Consider the following 26096-nt stretch of genomic DNA (forward strand, 5'->3'; position numbering starts at 1 on the left):
CTGTTCCTTCATTGTCACTGGGCCAAAATCCTGGAATTCCTTCCCTAATGGCATTGTGGGTCAGCCCAAAGCAGGTGAACTGCAATGCTTCAACAAGGCAGCTCACCACCACCTTCTCAAGAGCAAAGGATAGGCAATAAATGATGGCCAGCCAGCAATACCTGTCTTTCATTAATGATTTAAGAAAAAACTGCAATACATTAATATTTTCAGAATTCTTTTCAAGTTAGAGATCACAACTGTAATAACTAGGATTGCTTTGAACATTATGCCAAGGTTTGAAAGGATTAAAAGCCATATGGAAATTCATTGAAATAGTTACATTACACCATTGATGAGACTGTTAAAGAAGATTATTTGTTTGAAACACTTTGGACCAGTACTCATCCAGCATCAACAACTATACTGCTGACACCCAGTTTAATGTACACATTAGTCAAATGTTTTCTACAACAAAACCCTTGCTATATTATTATACCAAACAAATCATTAGGAATCGAGAGTTCTGCTGAAAAAGCACAGTAGGTCGGGCAGCATCTGAGGAGCAGGAGAGTCGACGTTTCGGGCAAAAGCCCTTCATCAGGAATGAGACTGTGAGGTGAGGGGGTGAGGAGATAAATGGGAGGGATTGGGGCTGGGGGAAATGTAACTGTGTGCAATAGATAGATGGAGAGGAGTTAATGTGATAGGTCAGAGGGGAGGGTGGAGAGGGAGATGGACAGGTCATGACAGTGGTGCCTTTAGGGCCTTGGATGGAGGGGAGGGGGGCTGTGGGTGCAAGATTTGCAATTCTTGTGATGGCAGGGGCAGGAGGCAGGAGGGGAGGGTGGGTTGGTAGCAGGGGCAGGGGGAAACATGGAGGAATTGCAAAACCTGTGACCACACCTCCCCCCTCATTTCTGTCCAAGGCACCAAAGGAGCCTTCTACATCCATCAGAATTTCACCTGCATGTCCACACATCATTTAATGTATCCATTGCTCCCGGTGCAGTCTTCTTTACATTGGGGAGACAGGACGCCTACTGGCAAAGCGCTTCAGCGAACATCTGCGGGACACCCACACCAACCAACCCCGTGGCCGAACACTTCAACTCCCCGTCCCACTCCACCAAGGGCTTGCAGGTCCTGGGCCTCCTCCATCGCCACCTGACGCCTAGAGGAAGAACTCATCATCTTCCGCCTCAGGACCCTCTAACCCCATGGCACCAATGTGGATTTCATCAGTTTCCTCATTTTCCCCTCCCCCCACCTTATCCCAGATCCAACCTTCCAGCTCAGCACCGCCCTCATGACATGTCCTACCTGCCTATCTTCCTTTCCACATACCCACGTGTTCCTCCCATCTGACCGATCACCATTACCCCCACGTCCATCTACCTATCGCACTCTCAGCTACATTCCCCCTCAGCCCCACCCATTTATCTCACCACCCCCTTGGCTCACAGCCTCATTTCTGATGAAGGGCTTTTGCCCGAAGCATCAATTTTCCTGGTCTTCAGATGTGGCCGACCTGCTGTGCTTTTCCAGCATCTGCACTCCTCACGTTCGCCTAAATCATTAGGAATATCTGTGTAACAATGGTTTGAGATATCTGTCCCACACAAAACACCGATTAGCTGTACATGATCCCCACCTTCACTTACCATGTGTCAACTTGCATGCAGCAACTGTAACAAGTTATGAAATTTGCATTTACTACTGTAAATATTTTAAAACTTTTGCTTTAGGTACTTTTTATAGTATGTAGCTTCAGTCTTACTTTGCACTCTTGACTTACACCTCTCTTGTAAAGGAATTTGCAAATATTAGCCTGTACCTAACAGGAGAAAACAATGCAAACATAGCATGTTAACATTATGATCATTTTTCTCTATACTTACCATTGATACTGATTAGCTTATCTCAATTTTCCAAGACTTGCCAATATAAAACTGTACTTCAAGCACAAATTTTGTAATACAAAGAAACTGACAAGACACTAGACTCAAAATTCTCATTTCTCTAATTTCTATCTCTTGTTCTAGAGCCATCTCTAGCCAGTTTCAGATCTGAACAACAGTTGCAACTATTCCCAATATTTCACCAGCCAATGAAAGATTTTGACAAAAAAAATGCGGGAGTTCTCCTAACCAAGTTTTTTCAAATATCACCACTACCATTTACCAGGTCTGATTTCTTTATGTAATTTAATTATAAAGTTGTTCACTCAATAAAGCGAACAGCACAATGCCAATTTACTCTAAGTTTAGTGGAAGTGGAACATTTTCTTATACCTCTGACACTAGATTATGGTTTCAATGGCCATTACAAGAATTAAAGAACATTATGTAAACTTAGACACACACTGCTCATAAGGGTATAACTGTCACGAAGGGCAAGTATAAAACAAAAAGGTCTTGACTGCCAGTTAAATTTTAGTGGACAATAAATATTCTGGATTTTTTTTAAAATCCTCCAGCTATCTTGCCCATCACTTTATTCAAAAGATGTTGAACCACAGGGACATTGCTGTGCATCATTTGAATGTTAACATCATTACATTTCATTTTTGGGCATTGTCCAATATTTTGAAGCACTAAGTAAAAATTGCCTAGCTCTTTCAACTCTCCCTTCAAGTTGTAAGATTCCTCCCATCCACCCCACCCCCAACTTGATGCCAACACTCCCCTCACTCTAGTTACGATCACTTGTGTCTGCTACATGCAGGATTGATGCCTGATGAAGGGCTTTTGCCCGAAACATTGATTTTCCTGCTCCACGGATGCTACCTGACCTGCTGTGCTTTTCCAGCACCACTCTAACCTTGACTCTAATTGGCAGCATCCGCGGCACCCACTTTCGCTTATATGCGGAATTGGCTGAACGTTTAAGGAATTTGGAACAGCAAGGGAATGAGTATGATGGAGTGGGAAGAGGACTGGTGAAGTACTGATTTTGTAAAAGAATTTTTGCTGAAAATGGTAAGTATGTTTCAAATACAACTGGCGACTACATATGGCTCATCCAATTCAACTAGTCACAAAAGATTCGCTAATTACAATTTAGAACTAATAAGAGCTCAAGTCAGCATGCAAGCAAGCAATGGAGATGAAAACAAATCTGCTGACAGTGTTTAAAGAAGCATTGCATGGATAACCAGTACACTGAAGCAAAATTAATTGAAGCTCCCCTAATTTGAATTCATAATTTGGCTGAAAGCCAGGGTGTCTGCTGTGCTCTGATTTCCTCAATTCTGCTGGATCCTTTTCATCTTCCTAAACTTTGATGGTCCATGCCAACTCTGCTGTCCTATCTCCAAAAGACTCTCGTAAGCATAACTTCTGATGGTCTACTCGGTACCATCCAAATATTTTTCCCTGATGTCCACATACTACCCTCTGTTAGGCAATAAGATTTTGTTTTAGGAAAAGGACAGTTCTATTCCTGTTGTTACATTATTGACAACTTAGACCTTTTGGTCAATATAAAACAGCAAACTAGAAAGGAATCTCAAAAGAAGGAATGCAGATATTACAAATAAATCCTTCGCAAATACATTAAATAGCTTACCACTTTTCACACTAAACGATTTCTATATCATTGATAATTTGCCAATATAAGCAACTGAATTATAAATGCAAGTAACAACTTACATATGATATCCTAAAATTGCCAAAATACATGACTGTGTGACATTAAAATACAAATACAATGGATATCTCAAACCATAATTCTAGCGAGGTAATAAGACTTCCCTTGTGAATTCTGAATGTTTAGTTTATGAAGTTAAGGGTAATGTACTTTTTGACTAATAGTAAATACCATTAAGGAAAGCCTCTCCTAATTATTGCTCATTTTGTTTGGCATACAATCCAGTCAGATACAAGTGCCAATGATAAAAGGCAGCTTATGATCAAATCTGTAATAACTCTAGTAGATACAACTAATTTATGCCTACCTGACCACCATAAAATAAACTGTAGTTACATAGTGAGCAGCTTTAAGTTATTCATGCAATTTAAAAGGAGATATGCTAATCTTGATACCTTCAATATGAAGATGCCAGCGTTGGGGACTGGGGTGGACAAAGTCAGAAGTCACACAAAGTTATAGTCCAATAGGTTTAGGTTGTACGTTTGCTCGATGAGCTGGTACATTTGTTCTCAGATGTTTCGTCACCATGCTAGGTAACATCATCAGGGTGCCTCCAATGAAGCACTTCCCTGCTTGCTATTTATCTGTCTTGGTCTGTTGTGGTGGCGTGATCACTTCCAGTTCTTTTTCTCAGAGGTTGGGGTCCAAGTCAATGTGTTTGTCGATGGAGTTCCGGTTTGAATGCCAGGGCTCTAGGATTTCCTGTGCTTGTCTTTGCTTAGCCTGTCCCAGTCGAACTGGTGTCCCTCTTCATCTGTGTGTATGGACACTAGTGATAGTTGGTCACGTCTTTTGGTGACTAGTTGGTGCTCATGTATCCTGGTGGCTAGTTTCCTGCCTTGTCTGTCCAATGTAATGTTTGTTGCAGTCCTTGCAGGGTATTTTCTATATGAAGTTCATTCTGCTCGTTGTTGGTACGGGGTCTTTTAAGTACATCAAGAGATGTTTCATTGTGGTGGTAGGTTTGTGGGCTGCCATGATGCCTAGTGCATTGTTTTTTGCGAGAACATGAACTTTTTTTCATAGAAACAGAAAAATTACAGTATGAGAAAGGACATTTGACCCTCTACATGAAAACTGGAAGACAGTAATCCAGCCAGCCTAATCCTTGTTGTGGCTCTTTATCTAGAGTCTTGTGAATTAATATAGTTCAAAGACATATCTTTTTAAAATGTCAGGGTTTGCTGTTTCTACCATCCTTAATGGCAGTGAGGTTCAGATGCTCATCACCTTTTGGGTGAAAAGGCTTCCCATTCAATCTCCACAAGATACTTTCTAATTAACCTATTCAGAAGTTATTACACAATTCTGGAGAAGGCACGACTTGAACAAGGGCCTCAGCTACAAATCATTATTTTCATATTGTTGCAATTTAACTTAACTAAAGTTTTACCTTGAAACACCAAAATTGTGTTCACAACTTCGACATCTCCCGAAATGTAGATGAAATGGGTAATCAGCAGCACATGAAAGTACCTCTGAAAATCAAGTGTTGGTGCTAAATCATTCCTAAATTTTCCTTCAAAATTTTAAAATAAATTCCCAACCTAACTCAGTTTTTTTTGTGTTTTTACAACCGTGTTGAGAAGTCGCTGACAACCCATTCATAAATGGGTTCTTTGCTAACCGTCAGCCTTACTGCAGTTATGAAAACAGCTAAAGTGGTCTGCACCAAGATTTATAACTCAACAGGATAACAAATTACAGCAGTATAAACAATTTTACATAAACCACAATTTGCTTTGGATCTGTCAGTCAATTAAGGTAGTTTACATTGCTCCAATTCAATTTAGAAATGAAAACTTAACTGCCTTAAATTGAAATTAGCTGAAAATTGAGCTAAATCTATCCCCCAGCTTGTATTCGGATTAAAAAAAAAGATATTTTTGCATAATTTGGCTTTCAGGGATGAAAAATGATCTTGGTATTTCAAGCACAATTAAAATAGCAAAACATCATTTCAAGTTTGAATGATTTATTTTCCCTTCACAAATTAATTGTTTTCCTTAAATCCTCTTGGCTTGATCTGGACAAAGTTTTTAAATATATAGGAACATCATTATCAAATTCATACAGGGAATAATAGCCAACATGCAGGATAGTGAAGTCCCACTGATGTATCCCCAGTAATTGTGCATGTTGCAAATGTTCAAACTAGTTGTCCTGCTAAAAAAGTAATCTTTATGTGCAAAGCCATCCCTTTACAAGCTTATGTAAGGTTGACACCTCAACAGAGAAAGCACTGGGCCAACATTTATGGTCAAGAAGCTGAAGGAAAGAGGACCCAATGTTAATTATATAAGAACTGGACAATTTAAGCTTGAAAAGAAATATGTCCATTCTGATATCATGTGTAATCTTAATGACTTGCTAAATAACAGACACTGGGAATTACATAGGTATGGAGTCACATTGCTTCAGTTTTCAATTGGATATTTTAAAAACTTATTAAATTGTTTGCTTTTTTAAAAATCTCTAAATCCAGTCTTGGATTTCTATTCCTTCTTTCACTTCAGGGCATTAACATGACATTTGACATGAAATGTGATGAGTACAATCCAGTTGCTTGAATGAATGCAGCTCCAACAATATTCAAGAAACTTAACACCAAACGTAGTAAGCACCCAGTCCCCATGCTTGAACATTACACATGATAATAAGTTTCTATTCTATTCATTCTCTCCACCACCAAGGAAATGTATTGCAATAATTCATCAAGGTTTCTTTGACAGCACTTTCCAAATTTATGACCTCTACCATCTTGAAGTACAAAGGTGGAATGGATGGGAACAACACTGTCTACCATTTCCCTTTGAATCACACACCATTCTGAAATACATTGCCCCTTCAAAAATTCACCAAATCCCCCTCTAACTGCACTATGGGTCAATATAGACTGCTCAGATTCAAAGCTCATTACCAACTTTGCCAAGACAATTAAAGAGATGGGCAATAAGCAATAGTCTTGTCAGCAGCACTGACATCCACTGAACAAAAACATAGAAAGTACAGATTTAGCATTCATATCCCAATAAATATTGCACTTAACATAATAATGTTACACAAACTGGTAATAACATCTCTTCACATTAGAAAAACACATTTTCTGACAAACAGTAAGCATTATAAAGAAAACTACTAGAAATACAACCCAAATTTTGTATAAAGTGCATGCTTTTATTATGAACGGGGAGGGATGCTAGGATGGTTCCCCCTTTTTCTGCCTCAACTGACTGGAGACAAATGTGTTTCAGAGTATCTTAACCCCTTAAAGTCCTACAGCTTAAACAAAAGACAGATTTTCTTGTTAGTTTACAAGACTTTTATGCCTTAACGCCTGAATTTATTTGTTGTAGTACCCACTCACAGCTACACAGTCAAAGAAAAAGTGATTGCAAAACTGCAATACACATCTGGGTTTTAAAAGTCCAAACCAAAAAAAAATCACTGTTGTTCTACTTGACTCTGTCAAAACAAAAGCTTGAATCATTACAGACTTGATGATTCCCTTTTGAATCACTGAAGAAACAAAGAGAGAAGTTTCTGACAACAGATACAAGAAAGGCTTACTGCTTGCAACAGCATATTCCTGGCTTCACTCCAGTTGAAGTGTAATTGTTGCAAAGAACTGGTTTGGCTTTTCAAATCAGTAGGTAAAGGATAGCCTCAATTTGCAGGCCTGGATCTGTTTTCGCAATCTCATCTCCCAGCGCAAGGTTGCTTGCGAAATATTAATAATGAGTACTTATTACAAGTGGTTTTCTTTCATCTGACCATAGCACCTGTTTTGGTTTGTCTGCATAAATAGTCTCCAAAAACAAACACTGGCAATCAATTGTATTTCAGTTTCATACACTTACATTACACTTACACTCTCATACCTGCACTTGGAGTTCGACAGCCAAGGGGGCAAGAAACCTTTTGCAAAATCTCTTCCACAGTCATTTGGAAAAAATGGAAGCAATTAAAATGACAGAAAAAAAAACTTAGTAGTATTTTAGTATCTGGTCAATTAAATGTCCTTAAAAGTCATTTGCATTTTAATGGCACAGCTTGAAGTGTTTTGTGGAGTTGAGGTATAAAACCCATTTAATTCAAATACCTAGTTTCAAAGTTCTCAATTTATTACAACAGGATTCTCAGTTGTGAATGAAAAAACAGCATTTATAAATCAAGTATAATTTATTAAGCAAGATGTTATACATTCACCTAACAAAAGCAGTTAAAGACAGCAACAGAAGTTTGTTAGACTTCAAATTCCTAGAGTTCCTTGTATACTGCCAGCTTAAACAATGCCTTTCTTCTTCCACCTCCAGTGCAACTTTTGAACAGTTCCACTGAAATATTTTCCAGCTTTTACAGTCAAGATTAATCCATTTCATTGATTACTGGTGAGGGTCACCTAGTCTAAACCCACCTCTGCAACTGTCGTCACGTAGTCTGGAGACAAAGGCCATTCTCTTACTTCCTTCAGGCCCCTAGAATTACATTTCCTTCTAACAGATGAAGTAACCTTGGGTCGATACAGAGCTGTTGTACAAACTACATTACAGCTTCATACAAATAATACAACTTGCAGCAAACAATTCATGTAAAACACATTAACCTATTTTTCCCCATAGAGACTAAGTAAATTTTTTAAAATCATTGGAATATTTCAAGATACAGGGGTTATGTCTGACAAAAAGGTTTGATAACAGTCTATTATTAAATAATCTAATTTAAAAGAGATAGGTTCGAATCTTATATTTTTAGATGAAGAGTCAATTTCATTGAGTTTCATAGAGGCTCCGTCTCTAAAGGCTTGTGATTCGTCACTGCATCTTGCAAACCTAATAACAACCTACCCCACCCCAAAGCAGCCTTTTTGGCTGATTCGAGCTCCATTCTACTACCTGCCATTCCTGGAAGAACTTACCATTCACTGGGTAGCCCTGAAAGAGCTGTAACCCTCATACCCACACAGAATCTTCCACTGTGCTCTCAGGCAAGTATTGGCAATTTGGCATTGTCCTTCACTGGACATGTAATGGCACAGCAGCCAAAATGCCATGCTGCTCAAGACAGATTGGGCATGATTGACAGCCCCTCACACACAACTCCAAACTCTCAATCTAGTCACTGTTTAAAAACTAGACCACAGTTTATCCGTCCTTAGCTATGCTGTATCTAACAACCCTTTCAAAATCACCATTACTGTCCCCAAAGTACATTGTAGACCCACACCTAGTTATTGCCCAGTAGAGGTACAACACACAACAATTGGTGTACACACTGACCAGACAAAAATTGGACTTCTACTTCCTGGTCCTCCAAGCAGGAGAACCATATTCTTCAGCTATCCTATCATCTGCTCCATCATAATTCTCATCAATGTCTGAGCAACATCATATCTATGCTCCATATACTGCAAAGTTGCCAATAGGTGTTATGAACCATGGCAGCAATAGATAGCCTTTGCCCTCCAGTAACCAGCCTTGTAAGCATCCTGAACCCTTAAATATATTAAGGAGATATGCATACATTGTATTCTGCACTTGTATACAACCAGTTGTGCTTCCAATTCCGATTGCCCAGCTACAGCACTGACAGAGTCATAGGGAAATTAACTGATGTGATCTTACACAGATGGAATTGACCACTATCTTGATGCATTTATAGATGTACGACAGAGATCCCACACAGTCCATCTGTCTCACTAAATTCTTTCCATCCCTGAACCACAGCCATGAAACCTATCATTGTTTCCAATAGAGTCCATTTTAATACTTACGTGCCAGATGATTAAATGATTGTGAAATGTGCAGAAATTCTGTGGGAAGTGGAGACAAAGTATGGTTCACGTTTGGCAAGCATTCACCTCCAAGTCATTGCAACTAACTCCTGCATCATAGAGATGGACCAATGGCAAGGACTAATAGCATGACACTAGTCTCTGTTGATTAGCATTTGAACCCCAAACACATTCACTGTGCATAATTTGCATATTGATGATGAAATTACATGTAGCAATTAAATATTTGCAAGCAAATGTTTCATACATTTTCCTCTTTGACAGCCTAATGTCAGCTGACATGCTGCCTATGCTTTTGCCAAACAAATTGGCTTGCCTCCGCCCAATCTGAGCAATGTCCCAGTTTTTTTTCCCAGTTGAAATTAGAATCCAGAGTAGTGATGGCAGGGAACACAGCTTATAATGGACACCATCAGCACTGGACAATTCTCCCATCTTTACCTTGCACTACCCAAAGGCATGTCCACATCATAGCTACCCAAAGGGGGCAACTCAGTACCACTTTCACAAAAGGCAACTAAAGATGGCCGATAAATGTTGGCTCAGTCAAGTGAAGCCCACATTCCATAATTAAATACAGGAAAAATACTTTTAAAAGTTAGCTAAAAAAAATTACAGCAAACTAAGGGGGATTAAAAATAAAATAGGGGAGCCAATTCACCCCACGTCAACTGGTCATAAAGCACATGTCCATTTTCCACGGTTACAAATCCAAGACCACAAAAAGGTCTTGGTGTGACATTTCCTTTAAGGGGAAATATTTTAGCTATGATTTAATAGACTATATTAAAATGCTTTGTTCAATGTCTTGAGGCTCCAGTACAGAACAAATTACTATGGTGAATAAAGTTTTACATGTTGACTAAAAATGAAACTGCCTGGAAGCTGGCAACTGCTTTCAAGAATACTTGAAAGTAAAGAGGACACCAGCAGTTATGGTTGACCAGGATTTTCTCCCTCCCAATCAAGCTAAATGAATAGGAAGGTTTAGAAGGATATAGGCCAAGTGCTGGCAAAGGGAAGAGATTAGATTGGGATATCTAGTCGGCATGGAGTTGGACCAAAGTGTCTGTTTCTGTGTTGTACATCTTTATGACCATATCCTAAATTGCTTTTACTGACATAGGTCTGTAACCTCCTCAGTTTAAAGGACTTTTACGCCCCCATACTCAAGATCACTTCAATTACCATTGCGACTGCAATCAGAGAAGTCCCTATCTAAACATCCGCACTCCTCGATTCTGTAAAAACAAAAATCAAGCTCCTATGATACATTTTTCACTCCTTCGAAACTTGCTCTTCAGGCCATTTTTGACAACTCAAGCCCAGTGCCTTCAGCCTCAAACTCTTGAATGCCTGCAAATCCCCTATTGCCAAAATCTGTTAACTATAGTGGTTTTTTTCTCTTATCAGTAATCCTCTGGCAAGTTTGAATTCTAGATTTCCTCCCTCCCACACCTCTGTTCAGAGTGCAGAACCAATGCTCATGCTGGTTTAACATTTCAAGCTAATGGCTCTTCTAAATAATAGTGCTACTTATGGGAAAAGGAACATTAATAATGTGTGTTGCATGCTTTCAAGTCAAGCAACCTTTGGGAGATGTTGAATTGGCATATGGACAGAAAAGCAGTTGTGATTATTATGCATTTTGCATACAAAAGGTATAGAGACAGAGGAAGACAGAAAGAAATTGCACTTGGCGTTTGTCTAAAATGATGATCAGCACTACCCAATAGATCATTCAGGAAAATAGAACACTTCCCTGCCCCACCCCCATTCTCTAAATATAATTAGAGTAGAGAAGAAACAGCAAAGGTTCATGTTTCTTATGAAACCTCAGTCTTGGAAGAAAAATATCAATGAATTGATGTCGGAAACCTAATGGAAAATAAAGTTGAGAAGTAAAGTTAGGAAATCTTAAATCTTATGTAAACTTAACATAAACTTTATATGAGCATCATTATCCAAGGATGGCAGTAATCAAACAGAAATTGTTTTTCAAATGTGATTAATTTATTCTCTTGTAGATTCAGACAATAAATGAGTCAGTAAATTTGTGGAACGGAAAAAGAAATGCTATATAAAGAAATGAAATGCAGGAAAATTTGATACATCCTGACTGTGTTCGAGTGAAACTATTGCTGTGGATGGTGTTAAAGTAGACTCTTTGCACTGGTAATAGAAGGCTAACTGACTCAAGCAGGAACCTAAGGTACCAATTCAATCTGCCCATGAGAAGGAATAATCTCTCGTAACTTTTACATTCCATTGACCTGATCCACCTTCACATGATGGCCTCTACCAGATCAAAAATCACGTTGGTATTTTACCTCAAAAAAAAATTTACAAACAAAATGTTTGTACTTCACAAACATACTGTTAAAAAGACATCCTTTCTGTGAACCAGACTGACTTTATGGATAGCAGCACACTGTTATAACTGGAGTTGAATAGTTTGCTATGGACCCATCAGATAGACTTGCAAAAACAAAGTAACAGCACAGCACCACCTTCAGGGAAGCAAAGTAAAACATTCAATTTAAATCATGAGGCATGGAATGTAAATTCCCATCAGCAATTTCTTTCTTTCCAAGTCCTTTCCTCTTCTTTCAAAAAGGCTTATTTTATCATAATTATTCTTTCTTATTGATCACACATTCCCAGCTGAATTGCAGTTCCTAGCATCGGAGCTGAAACATAATATAGCACAAGACCGAGGTGCTTCAGACAGATTCAATAAAGAATGTCAATTAAGATTGGAAACACAGCAATTGAGTAAATAAAACATGGAGACAGGAAGACAGCTTCAAGATGGCAAAAATGGTGTACAGATGGTCACGGAGATGAGGACAAGTGAGTTTGTGTAAGACTTGTACATCTTCATGGCGAAAGTGAGGACTGCAGATGCTGGAGATCAGAGTCAAGATTAGAGTGGTACTGAAAAAGAACAGGTCAGGCAGCATCAGAGGAGCAGGAAAATCAACGTTTTGGGCAAAAGCTCTTCATCAGGAATGGCCTGAAGAAGGGTTTTTGCCTGAAACGTCGATTTTCCTACTCCTCGGATGCTGCTTGTTCTGTTGTGCTTTTCCAGCACCACTAATCTTGTATTTTCATGTTCAGTTATAAAAATACTTGGACATAGAAGACAAATGTTGACTTATTTAAGCAACGAGATTTGTATACCTAAAATGCAGGAGAATGATGATGATTCAAGACTACATGGATAGTGAAGGGGATGGGCAGGCCATCAACACATTGTTAGGATAGTCTGGAGTCAAAATATGTTGCATGGAACTGGAATCACAGCCCAGTTTAAGTATAGATGGACTTCCTTCCCTAAAGGGTATTTGGTGAACAGTTGGATTCAATTAAATCCAACAGCTTCATAGTAACTTTGATCAATAACAGCTCATTTAAAAATTCTCAAAGTGCCATTGTGAAATTTGAGCTCATGTTTCCTGCATCAAGTTAAATACCCTTGCTTTTAGTGCATTAATAATTATTATACTTTGTTACTCGATTTCTTAGTATACGGTCCTCAAATTAAATGGCAAAAAAAATTGGCCAAAATGTTTTCAAAACCGTTTTTATTTTAATCCAAATTTCTTTTCATCCTTGGTATTACTAACATATATTGTTAGTACAGCATATTAATTTTTGATTGGCAGTTTTTACTCCTGCTTCTAGGAGATGAAAATGTGACATATACTTAAGTGCACACACTCCTGCATGCTAGGTACAACTCAGATAGAATATTGCAAATCAACAAGTTGCAGTAGTATTTTTCTCCCATTTTCAATTAGGTAAACTAAATCGACATTTTGTAACATTTCCATACAATTCAAACTTACATCAGGTTGCATATTGAAGCATAATGAAAGCTAACATCCATCCCATCAATAGTTGCTGACCGAAACTGAACCATCAGATAAATGGTAATGGATAAATGTTCTCATACATCAAATATAAAAGTCCTTGGAACTTGAACATCATGATTAAATACAGGTAACAAACAAAAAAAAACTTCAGCTTTAAAGAGCTCAGTGAACTCAGATAAGCAGAGTTATTCACATTGCTGCTTTGGAATGTTGTAAAAAAAATGGAACTTTACTCATTTCCTCAAACTAGTTTTAACAGAAAGTGCATGGTTAAGTCATTGACACGCTTTTCACATGTACCCTCCTCCAGGCCCGTAAACCTTCAAGATAAAAGTGCTCTTCTAATTCTGGATTTAAAACCCCAAGAACTGTGGATGCTCGAAATCAGAATCAAAACAGAAATTGGTGGAAAATCTCAGCAGGTCTTGCAGCATCTGTGGAGAGAAAACAGTTAACATTTTGGGTCCGGTGACCCTTTGAAAAGGATTGTAGCTAGGAAAATGTCGATATATATGAAGATGGGGTGAGGGGAGGGAGAAAGAAAGAGTGAATGATTGATGGAGCCTAGAGAGAGACTGAACCAACTGGGCAGACAAAGGAATTGGTGAAGGTCTGCCAAGGTGAATGAATAGCTGCTAATAGGGATTGTTGGTAGCTGATAATACGTTATTTGTGGTAGCAGCCAACATGATGACATGACCTGGTGTGTGGGGTTTGGGGTAAAGACATGGGAAGAGGTGCTCAGGGCCTAATTGTTGAACTTTGACATTCAAAATGATTGAAGTCCTGAAGTTACAAGGTCCCCAAGCTGTAATCAAGGTGTTGTTCTTCCAGCTTGCACTGAGCTTCACTAGTGCACTATAACAAGCCTAGACAAAGTCCACATTGTGGCCTCCTCTAGATTAGTGCGGAAACAGGCCTTTTGGCCCAACAAGTCCACACCGACCCATTTCCCTCTGACTAATGCACCCAGCCTATGGGCAATTTAGCATGGCCAATTCACCTGACCCGCACATCTTTAGACTGTGGGAGGAAACCGGAGCACCTGGAGGAACTCCATGCAAACACGGGGAGAATGTGCAAACGACACACAGACAGTCGCCCAAGACTGGAATTGAACCTGGGACCCTGGTGCTGTGAGGCAGCAGTGCTAACCATTGAGCCGTGCTGCCCTATTAAAAAAAATCAAAAATTGGTTCCATTGGTTTTCTACATTGGTTAGACAAACTGCAGATTGGTTGACCACTTCGCAGAACACCTACATTCTGTCCACAAAATTGGCCCTGACATTCTTGAGTTGACTGCCATTTCAACATACCACCATGTTCCCTGGCCAATATCTCCACCTCAGGTGTGTTAGTGCCCCAAGGAAGCTCAGCACAAACTGGAACATCACCACTACATTTCCCACTTGCATTAGATTGCTGTAAAATGGGGAAGGAAATGTTTCTTAGCGAATCCAGGATTTGCATTAAGCTTTAGCTCTGACTTAAGGAGACAAGCACAAGAGATTTCCATAGTTACTGGCCAGGGGTGACCATGTAGCAATGATCAGTATCTGATGAAGAACAAGCTTAAAAGAAATCCAATTGCCCACCAGGAGTTACATCTGCAAAAGCAAGCATCAATGCATACAGCACCTTCTTAAAATTGATATCAAATATAAGGAAAGAAATAAAGACAGAAAGGACTTAATGAGTAGAATAGTATCCTTCTGTTTCATAAGTGACTATAATATTGTAATCACTGTGCAACCAAGAGCAATGTTTATTTAAGCAGCAAAACAAACTTTTGATGGGTATACAATTAATCCCATCTTATGAGCCCAACAAGAAGAGATTTTAATGAAGGGTAATTAGAGTAATAAGTGCAGCTCTACAAGGACAAAAGCAGATACTTGGGAACACCACCATATGCAACGTCCATTCCAAGCCACTCACCATCCTGACTTGGAAATATATCAATATTTTTTCAGTATCAGTGGGCCAAAGATGCTTGAGCTCCCTCCCTAACAGCTTTGCTGTTCTACCTACACCAAATGGACTGCAGCAGTTCAAGGTAGCAGCTCACTAACAATATCTCCAAGGCAACCACAGATGGGCAACAAATGCTGGCCCAGCCAGCGACAGCTACATCCCTTGAACAAAAAAAGAGAGAGGTCAGTTAAATTCTCATGTTGTGTTTTAACTTTATTATAATCATATAATGGAGAATTGGGCATTGTCAGGAGAAAGAAGTGTTAAAACTGTCTGCTTGTAATTAAATTTTAGCTTAATAAAAAGGTTGAAAGTACAACATTAGGAACACTGGATGTGTGCTTTTAGGCATATACTTAAGGACTATTGCTTAAAATATATGCTTCAAGTAATCTTTATTTTGTACTCAAGAACCTTTTTAGTGCACATCATAACACTGTGCATTAACTTTCAAATCAAGAGTTAAATTTTGTACCTTTAGAAAAGGTTTATTCAGCATCATTCCTTTTTTTTGATAATACACAAGCTCACAGTCTATTCACTTTGTTTACCTTTTTAGCTTTTAGAAAAAATAAGAACCTTTTATCACAAGTCATGTACAGTACTCTGACATTCAAAATTGAAACATATCTTTTACTATGTACTATTCTTAATTTAACTCAATGATGAAAAGGCACAAATAACATCACTACTCTAAAGATCAAGATGCTTTCTTCACATTTATTAAATATATCTGCAATTGCATAACTACATTGCATCAACCACCAGGAAAATGCAAATGAAAAGCAATTTAATCAAATCTGCAATTAGATTTGGCCCACAATAGATGATCAACAACACTATCAATTTCTGTGTATACATCAAGCCAAGTGCTCAAATTGAGGTGTTGAATGCATGAAGATTGAAGTTGGCAAATTTTACTCATCCATTGCACTCTAGGCCAAGCATATGTATTGAAAGCAGGCCAGTGTTAGATTGAACACACATAATCCAGTCGCCATTATTCCCACATTCAAATCAGGCAAGACTATTGATAAACACTGTCAAAAACAGTACTACTTATATTCCCTATCCAATCTGGCCAATTACAACATTGCCACTTACAAGTTTACTTGCTGCTTAAGTGGTTGCTCAATAGTCAAGCGCTTCAATGTCTGCAATAGATATATTAGTTCAGTTCCTCCTAAATTTCTTTGCTTTTCCCTCATTCTGAGTAGTCAGCGATTGTGCTGCCAACGTCGACCTTTCCAGAATAGATAGCTTCCTGCACTCAAGAATATTTCTGATTTCAAAATGTCCATGTATTTCACTGTCTATGCCAAACCCCAAGATTTCTTTTGCCCCCCCTCAACCTGTTATTGAACTCAGATCTCAGCTACCATATACCAAGATGTCACTGGGGTAGCTGTACGATACAGTGGATGTGCCTTGAGGTGAAATAATTTGGAAATTCACACACTCGATTACATACAATAACAGGCATCAGCTGCTCATTAAGAGCCATAATATTCCACTTTAAATACATAAGTAGGCAAATCAAGTCAGCAACCTACCTTCAATTAGTGACGGACACTGCATTCAAGGCAAAGTTAAGGGCTTTCATTGTATTGTGAATCACTATCTAATTATCGTAACTACTTTATTTAGCTGCTATTCTGAAATCAGCACCTTATATATATAAAACCTGCAATTATTTTTTTCTCTTCAGATCAAGAATGGTACAATATGTATCTGGTTTAGATCACTTTACTTATAAATTCATTTACAACCATTCTAATATTTAAAAAATTTGAAATTTTCAGAGGAGAAAATGGCTTTGCTTTAATCTCTAAGGCCACGTGTCATGATCAGATTCCAGCTTGATCAAGATACAGAAAAATTGCATAGCCCATTGGACAAAGTGGGTTTTGAATCACCCATATCGAAGACTAGAATTTCCACAAAACTTGGGTGACATGGTGGCTCAGAGGTTGACACTGCTGCCTCACTGCATCAGGGATGCAGGTTCAATTCCAGCTTCAGGTAACTGTGTGGAATTTGCACATTCTCCCCATGACCGTTTCTCTCCTCTGGGTGCTCCGGTTTCCTCCCACAGTCTAAAGATGTGCAGGTTAGGTGCATTGGCCATGCTAAATCCTCCAGTGTCCAAATAGATTGGTGAAATGCAGGATTACAGGAATAGAGGGATGGATCCAGGTGGGATGCTTTTTGGAGGATTGGTGTGAACTTGATGGGTCCACTAGCCTGTTTCCACACAGTAGGGATTCTACACCCTAGTCTCATGTTTCACAACTTTATTGAACTCTGATATCCTTAAATACACTAAGTAACCTATTTTGCAGAAGGACAAGTGGGCAAGAAATGGGTCACACTATATTGTAACTTTAGTGCTTATGTTATTGGATGATGATTGTACCAATACAAAGTAGGGAAGTAAATAATAAAGAGAAAAACAGGAGGGATGAAAGGGGAAGAGGTAAAATGTCTTACAATAAAACACTACTATACTTTTCTGCAATAACTGCAAAGGAATTGATGTTAAAGTTAAAGTAATTTAAAAATGGCTTAACATGAAACAGAGAATTATGGAATACAGAAGGAGACCATTTATGTCTTATAATTTTATCCAATCATCTAACTCAGTACCCTGTTCCCACTTTTTCCTCTTTTGATCCCTTTCGTCCTTAGAACGATATATACACTTCTTTTAAAAAAGTATTCAAATGTTTGGCCCAGTCAATAATCCACCTCCCCAACTGGATTGTCGATTTCCTGACCAACAGACTGCAGTCAGTAAAATGTCAATTTTGCTGCTCGTTGGATGCTGCCTGAACTGCTGTGCTCTTCCAGCACCACTAATCCAGTATTTGGTTTCCAGATCTGCAGTCATTGTTTTTAACCTCTGCAGTCAGTAAGGACAGGCAACAAGCCTTGACACCCATACCTGCAAGGCTGCATACTCAGCCCCCTATTATACTCTTTTGCAGACACTGCTATGGCTAAACTCCACACCAACTCCATTTCTACATTTGCTGACAACATCACGGTTGTAGATCGGATCTCAAAAAAAAACGATGAGACAGAATACAGGAATCAGATTAAGTGTTTAGCGGCATGGTGTAAAGACAACAATATCTCCATCAATGTCAGCAAAACAAAGGAGGTAGTCATTGATTTCATGAAGTGGAGTGAGGGCACACCCCTGTCTGCATCAATGATCCTGAGATGGAGTTGGTCAAGAGCATCAAGTTCCTGGGAGTGACCAATCTGTCCTGGTCCATCCAAGTTGACGTTGCGGTCAAGTACACCAGGCCTTAACTTCCTTAGGAGGCTAAAGAAATTTGGCATGTCCACAATGACTCTTACTAATTTTTATAGATGCACCACAGAAAGTATGCTATATGGATGGCAAATGATCTTCCCAAGACCACAAGGAACTACAGATACTTGTGAACACAGCCCTGTCCAACACGCAAACCAGCCTTCCATCCATTGACTTCATCTATACTTCCTGTTGAATTGGGAAAACAACTTACATAATCAAAGATCCCTGCCACCCCAGTTATGCACTCTCCCAGATGGGAGGGGATATTTTAAAAAAATGCGAGTACACATACAGACAGATTCAAGAACAGCTTCTTCCATGCTGTTATCAGAGTTGTGAATGGACCACTTCAATGTTCATGTCGATCCCTCTCTGCATCTTCTCAGCAGCTGTAACATTGTATCCTGCACTCTGTGGTTTAGTACAATCTGCCTGTTAAGCACACAAGACAATCTTTTCATTATGCCTCAGTACACATGCCAGGATAAAATTAAATCAACAGTTTCCTGTGGCAGAGAATTACACTGGCTTATAATTTGGGTGAAGAAATGTCCTTCATCTTTGTCATAAATGGCCTACCCAATATCCTTAGACTAATATTGCTAATTTGGGACTCCCCAGTCATCAAGAGTATTCCAAGCACCACAGAAAGCACAAAGCGTAGCACCGGAGACTGCATGGTAGCTCAGATAGGAGTGGGAGAAGTTAGCATATGAAAGCAAAATAGTGTGAAAGAAGAATCCTATTGCAATCATTACAGGAGTGCTTGCTGGGCCCCATGGATCATCAGAGCACTCCAGGCTGGTGTTCTTTGCTGACATCATTCAGCAGCCAACTGTCCAAGCCAACTCAGCTGACAAAATCTCAAGATGTCTGGAATTAGACAAAATCTCAAATGCATGGCACTTGTTTTTTCAATTCCTCCAAGCAATATGAATCTTATGTAAATGACCATGACTTCCCTCTGGTTAACTTTAAGCAAATATGCTTCCACTGCATCCCCACAGCATATATTCAAAATTAATTTTACCCTTTTTTAATATCAAAATGGACCTTTGTGAATGCCTTTTCAGCAAAGGCCATCAGACCATCATTTTACAGCAATAAGCAGAGTTCAATGTCAAGCTGAACTTTATTAACTGAATGTCTCAGAACTAGTCCATATCACAAATTAATTTTGTTTACAGAATTAGACTAATGGTTTTATTCCGAAGTTGTTTCCCCTCTAAACTCAACAGGTTGTATGAATTTGTTTAAATAAGGGCAAGATTAAAAGGAAACAAGCAGTTGGGTGTGTATTCACGCTCATGGTTCCTCACATACAGGAAGTTTCTAATCTCAACTGTACTAACACAGAAACAGAATAGGAGGCCTATGATTTTCCACAGGAAAGGTGGAGGGACACTGGAAACAAAATTCAACTCCAGCCCACTCAAGTTTGGAGTTGGTCAGAGCACAGTGTTGTTGATATCATTAAATAGTTTGTCTATTCCTGGTCTAATAAAAGACTAATTTATCAGAATTAAAACAAAAGGTGCAATGAGCCTATATTCATGCTTTTTACTAGGATGTTTAAGTGGAAGAATTTCAATCTTCTTTGAGGGCACATGACACGAATTGGTTATTGAGAATAAATACTCTCCTTACATTTTTAACTTAATTGTAAATACATGCAAGTTCATCATGCTTCTTGAATATTTTCCCTAAATTATGACTGTAATAGATGTACAAAAGAATAGTGTGTTACTTGGAACTGTTGCAATATGTATGAATGTTTACTATTTACAGAAAAAGTATAAGAACTCACTCATTATCACATCACATTTGCAATGAATTATACCCTCAGCAAATTACAAAATTATAGACATTTAATAAATGCTCAACAAACATAGGTAATAAATAGCTCATAATTGCTATAATAAAATTTATCTTATTGCATAGTTATTCTGTTCTACGCCATTTTCCTTCTAACTTTATGCTACCCAGCAGCTTCCTTTAGATACATAAGCTGCTGGCTTTACAGATGAAACTTGCTGGTTTTGTCGGACTAAACTGGAAAGTACACACCGATTCATCACCAAGTTTAAAGTACTTTCACCCCTTTGCTCTCATGACCATTTTTCTATGCAAAGTACAGGGAAATGAAGAGCCCGCCAAGAAAAAATACAGTTTTGAGCTTTCCTTGCAGAATCAAGACTCTGACTCAACTAGCTGTTACTTCAAGTGCATCATTTCAGAATCAGTGTGGAGAATTTCAGTTTTATTAATGTGTGCTACCAACCCAACTTGCAGAAAACATCACATCATAAATTACTTCAAAACAGATGAGTTAGACTTCAACACAAACAAAACAAGCTACATCACTTAAGAAAAACAGATTTATCTGTTTAATGAAACTGTCTTTCATACAGATTGAGCTCATATTTCTACCTCTACTGAATTGCCCAACTCCTGAAGACGGATGGGAAATGCAAGGATTTCAACCCCTAGAAAAATGCTGACAAAAAAATTATGAAACAATCATTTTTGTCCTCCACTGCTACCTTGTTTTATTACTGTGCATCACTTTCCTGATCAAACATTAGTATAACTGGGTAAAAATGTTGTTGTGCAATCTGTTCTACTATCCAAGCAGACTTGTAGATACATGATACATGCTACTGAAAATTGTGAGATCTTTTAACAGAGCATAGAAAATACAGTATTCACTTTAACTGAAAGCTTATAGTACCAAAAATGCTCATAGCACCACATTTAACTTGCTTCCCTCATCAGAAAAAACTGCAACTAGCTAGCAAGAATTGGGTATTCAATTTGTTAAGATAAGCCTTCTTCAGATATCAGTAACATTTACAAATAAATGACTTCTGTACAGTTTCAAACATTGGATCTGAGCTACAATCTGCCGCAAATCAAAGAATATTTACAGAGGGGATAAACAAATCTAGAACATCTCAGAGACAGAGTAAGATGCTGTGTGCTTAAGAAAGGTATCATGCGGCTAATAGAATTCAAACAAGACTGAATATAAAAGATTCATACGCGAGTTGGAAAAGCAAAGAGTGGGTAAAGAGAGATCGACAGCCACCCTAGAAGGGAATGTAAAAAATCTACTCCAGGCATGTAAACAGTAAAAAAAGTGTGGTCAAAATGAAGCAGATACTGATTAGGGACCAAAAAGTTATTTCCACATGGAGGCAAGGTTCATAGCTGAGGTATTAAGTTAATTTTCATTACTCTTCCATGGGATGTGGTCTTCACTGGCAAGGCAACATTGTTGCCAATCATTAATTGTTCTTGGATTTAGTGACTTGTTAGGTTATTTCAGACTACATTTAAAAGTGAACTGTTTTTGTGTGGATCTGGAGACACACATTGACCAGGCGAAAGTGAGGACTGCAAGACGCTAGAGACTAGAGTCGAGAGTGTTATGCAGGAAAAACACAGCAGGTCAGGTAGCATCTGAGGAGCAGGAGAATCAACGTTTCAGGCAAATGCCCTTCATCAGGAATGAGGCTGTGAGCCAAAAGGGGTGGTGAGATAAATGGAGGAGTGGGGGTGTCCTTGCAGAGACAGGAGAAGAACTTCAAGGTAGGCATCCTTGAAAGAGGCTTCGTAATGAGGTTAAATTCAACGCAGAGTCAGAGATGTACAGCATGGAAACAGACCCTTCGGTCCAACCCATCCATGCCGACCAGATATCCCAATTCAATCTAGTCCCACCAGCCAGCACCAGGCCCATATCCCTCCAAACCCTTCCTATTCATATACCCATCCAAATGCCTCTTAAATGTTACAATTGTACCAGCCTCCACCATTTCCTCTGGCAGCTCAATCCATACCCGTATCACCCTCTGCGTGAGAAAGTTGCCCCGTAGGTTTTTTTTATATCTTTTTCCTCTCACCCTAAACCTATGCCCGCTAGTTCTGGACTCCCCAACCCCAGGGAAAAAAGATTTTGCCTATTTATCCTATCCATGCCCCTCATAATTTTGTAAACCTCTATAAGGTCACCCCTCAGCCTCCGACGCTCCAGGGAAAACAGTCCCAGCCTGTTCAGCCTCTCCCTTTAGTTCAAATCCTCCAACCCTGGCAACATCCTTGTAAATCTTTTCTGAACCCTTTCAAGTTTCACAACATCTTTCCGAAAGGAAGGAGAGCAGAATTGCACGCAATATTCCAACAGTGGCCTAACCAATGTCCTGTACAGCCACAACATGACCTCCCAACTCCTGTACTCAATACTCTGACCAATAAAGGAAAGAGTGAGATCTAACCTTGCCATGGGGAACCTCGTTGAACGCCTTACTGAAATCCATATAGGTCACATTTACCGCTCTGCCCTCATCAATCCTCTTTGTTACTTCCTCAAAAAACTCAAATCAAGTTTGTGAGACATGATTTCCCACACACAAAGCCATGCTGAATATCCCTAATCATGTACACCCTGTCTCTCAGGATTCCCTCCAACAACTTGCCCACCGAGGTCAGGCTCACTGGTCTATAGTTCCCTGGCGTGTCCTTACCATCCTTCTTAAACAGTGGCGCCACGTTAGCCAACCTCCAGTGTTCCAGCACCTCACCTGTGACTATCGATGATACAAATATCTCAGCAAGAGGCCTAGCAATCACTTCTCTAGCTTCCTACAGAGTTCTAGGGTACACCTGATCGGGTCCTAGGGATTAATCCACCTTTATGTGTTTCAAGCCATCCAGCCCTTCCTCCTCTGTAATATGGACATTTTGCAAGATGTCACCATCTATTTCCCTATAGTCTATATCTTCCATATCCTTTTCCACAGTAAATATGGATGCAAAATACTCGTTTAATATCTCCCCCATTTTCTGTGGCTCCACACAAAGGCTGCCTTGCTGATCTTTGAGAGGCCCTATTCTCTCCCTAGTTACCCTTTTGCCCTCAGTGTATTTGTAAAATCCCTTTGGATTTTCCTTAATTCTATTTGCCAAAGCTATCTCATGTCCCCTTTTTGCCCTCCTGATTTCCCTCTCAAGTATACTCCTACTGCCTTTATACTCTTCTAAAGATTCACAGGATCTATCCTGTCTTTACCTTACATTTGCTTTCTTCTTTTTCTTAACCAAACCCTCAATTTCTTTAGTCATCCAGTATTCCCTATACCTACCAGCCTTTCTACTAGGCGAAAGTGAGGACTGCAGATACTGGAGATTAGAGTCGAGAGTGTGGTACATCGGACGAGCAGGAGAATTGACGTTTTGGGCAAAACCCCTTATTCAGGAATGAGTTTTCTTGTAGAGAGAGGAGAGATTCTTCAAGATAGGCATCCTTGGAAGAGGCTTTGCAGTGAGGTTAAAATCAACGAGGCCTCCTTCTTTAAAGGCTGCAATTTCCTCTCCCACATGGTTGATGATGCCCTCCAACACATCTTATCCACTTCCCACACCTCCACCCTCGAACCCCACCCTTTCAACTGCAAGAAGGACAGGAGCCCCTGATCCTCACCTTCCACCCACCAAACTCCACGTACATTGCATCATCCTAGTCATTTCAGCCACCTACAAACGGACACCACCACAGATATCTTTGCCTCCCCACCCATATTCACTTTCCATAAGGCCATTCCCCCAGTGACTCCCTTGTCAGGTCCACACCCTCCCACCAACCCACCCTCCCTTCCCGCCACCTTCCCCTGCCATGGGAGGAATTAAAACCTGCGCCCACACCTCCTTCCTCACCTCCGTCCAATGCTCCAAAAGGAGCCTTCCACATCCAAAGTTTGACCTGCACTTCCACACGTCACTTATGTATCCATTGCTCCCAATGCAGTCTCCTCTACAATGGGGAGACAAGATGCCTACTTGCAGAGCACTTCAGAGAACATCACCACCTGCACCAACCAACCTCACAGCCGCGTGGGCGACCACTTCAACTCCCCCTCCCACTCCGCCAAGGACATGCAAGTCCAGAGCCGCCTCCTTCACTCCCTAAAATGTGGATTTCACCAGTTTCCTCATTTTCCTTCCCCCACACCTTATCCTAGTTCCAACCTTCCAACTCGGCACTGCCCTCATGACCTGACCATCTTCCCACCTATCCACTCCACCCTCCTCTCTGACCATTACCCCGACCCCCATCTACCTGTTGCACTCTCAGCTACCTTTCCCCAGTTCCACCCCCCATTTATCTCACCACCTCCTTGGCTCACAGCCTCATTCCTGATGAAGGGTTTTGGCCTGAAACGTTGATTCTCCTGCGCCTCGGATGCTGCCTGACCTGCTGTGTTTTTCCAGCATCACACTCTCCACATGTTGGCCAGCAGATTAGTGAATTAGATGGTTTATGTTTAAAGTAACAATCAATAATGATTTTTACGATTATCATAGCTGAGACTAAACTTTTAATTCCAGATTCATCAACTGAATTCAAGCTCCTCCAGGGCTGTAATTCACATCCTCAGAGCATTAAGTTGGACCTCTGAATTTCTAGTCCAATGATACTACCGTTATGCCATCATCTCCCCCAGAACACATCATACCTGTGTGTTTGAAGGGAGAAGCTGTAAGGCCATGGTAGGACAGGAGAGTAAACAGGAGGACTGCAAATGTTCAAAACAAAAAAGGAAAATCCAGCAACTGCAAGCCAACTGGCTTGATCTCAGTGATGGGGAAGTTTCTAGAAACTGCAGTTTATGCCAAATCTGGACAGATACAGATTAATTAAAAGGAAGACCAGTGTGGGTTTGTTCAGTGCAAATCATGTTGAACTAATTCGCAGAACCTTGCAGAAATAGTAGTTGGTAACAGATCTTTCAGAGAAGAGGAAGGTTTATAAAAGAGTTTCTAAGAAACCAAAGCTAGGACTCCTGCTTTTGTTTTTTATAAAATGGCCTTGGCCTTGGTATAAGAGGTCACAGTTTCAAAATATGATGATACAAAATTAGAAGTACTACGAATAGCAAGAACGATCTATAGAAGTTTCAAGTGACTGGTAGGTTGCTAGGAAGATCAAACAAATGGAATATGAAAGTTAAAGCACAAAAAGTATGAATTTTTTTTCTTAAAAAGAACAGAGACAAAACTAAATAAAGACTTCAATTCCAAAAAACAGTGCAGGAGCAGAGCAACGTGGGTGCAAATGAGCACGAGAAACAGCAGGATAGGTAGAAAGGACACTTAACAAAGCATACAACAACCTGGAGTACACAGAGCACAAAAACAAGTTAAACCGGCCGAAGGGCCTGTTTCCACACTGCAGGGAATCTCATCTAATCAAAACACTGTCTCAGCTTCAGCTGGAGTACTATACTCTGTTCTAGGTGCTACACATTTTGGCAAGATAGGAAGGCATTACAGCATGCACCAAAATATGGCTCCAAAGATGTGGAATGTCAGACATGTGGATAGACTGGATAACGGGGAATTGTTCTCCTTGGAGAATAGAGAAGGTTGAAAGGACGTTTTATTGAGGTATTCAAAATCGCCAAGGGTTTGTACAGAATAGATAGTAGGAA

The 26096-nt window shown here is 39.7% G+C and overlaps 1 protein-coding gene across 4 annotated transcripts in view; it reads right to left on the minus strand.

Annotated features, from left to right (window-relative positions):
- The window catches only part of iqsec1b (IQ motif and Sec7 domain ArfGEF 1b), a 484326-nt gene that overhangs the window by 338844 nt on the left and 119386 nt on the right, over window positions 1–26096 (minus strand). The gene's annotated exons all lie outside the window — the stretch shown is intronic.

This window comes from Chiloscyllium punctatum, chromosome 12 (assembly GCF_047496795.1).
Source record: "Chiloscyllium punctatum isolate Juve2018m chromosome 12, sChiPun1.3, whole genome shotgun sequence".
Classification (NCBI taxonomy): Eukaryota; Metazoa; Chordata; class Chondrichthyes; order Orectolobiformes; family Hemiscylliidae; genus Chiloscyllium; species Chiloscyllium punctatum.